This window comes from Atta colombica, unplaced genomic scaffold (assembly GCF_001594045.1).
Source record: "Atta colombica isolate Treedump-2 unplaced genomic scaffold, Acol1.0 scaffold126, whole genome shotgun sequence".
Lineage (NCBI taxonomy): Eukaryota > Metazoa > Arthropoda > Insecta > Hymenoptera > Formicidae > Atta > Atta colombica.
In genome coordinates this window covers 4,753,374-4,753,778 of record NW_017259213.1, presented here as the reverse complement: position 1 = coordinate 4,753,778, position 405 = coordinate 4,753,374, and the positions used below count along the sequence as shown (strand labels likewise).

The 405-nt window shown below is 27.7% G+C and overlaps 1 protein-coding gene across 3 annotated transcripts in view; it reads left to right on the top strand.

The window, feature by feature from the left end:
- The window catches only part of LOC108684170 (delta-1-pyrroline-5-carboxylate synthase), a 10,207-nt gene that overhangs the window by 5,969 nt on the left and 3,833 nt on the right, over positions 1–405 (top strand). The window lies entirely within an intron of this gene.

Below are 405 nucleotides of genomic sequence, written 5' to 3'. Positions count from 1 at the left end.
ATATATATATATATATATTAGTATATATATTAAAAGTATATATATTAAAAGAATAGAAACAATATAACTTAAACAATTCATAAGCGGGATATTAATATTTTTACGAGACAGGCGAGCGAATCAACCTTGAGCTATACATTTTAATCTCCATTTAGTTATTAAAGAATTACAGAGCTTACTAAAGAAAAATAACACATGTATTCTGTTTGAAATGCAAAATGGAGAAAAGGAAGAAACTTCAATAAATTGTACTGTCAAGAGACAGCTTAATGAGCTTCTGTCTTGAAATAATAAATAACTATTTGAAGAGTCTTTTAAAAAGAAGAAACAAATCCATTGTCCATAAATTCAATTATCTGTAAGAATACCCAGACGGGAGATGTTAATGTCCGGTCTGCTCTCTCT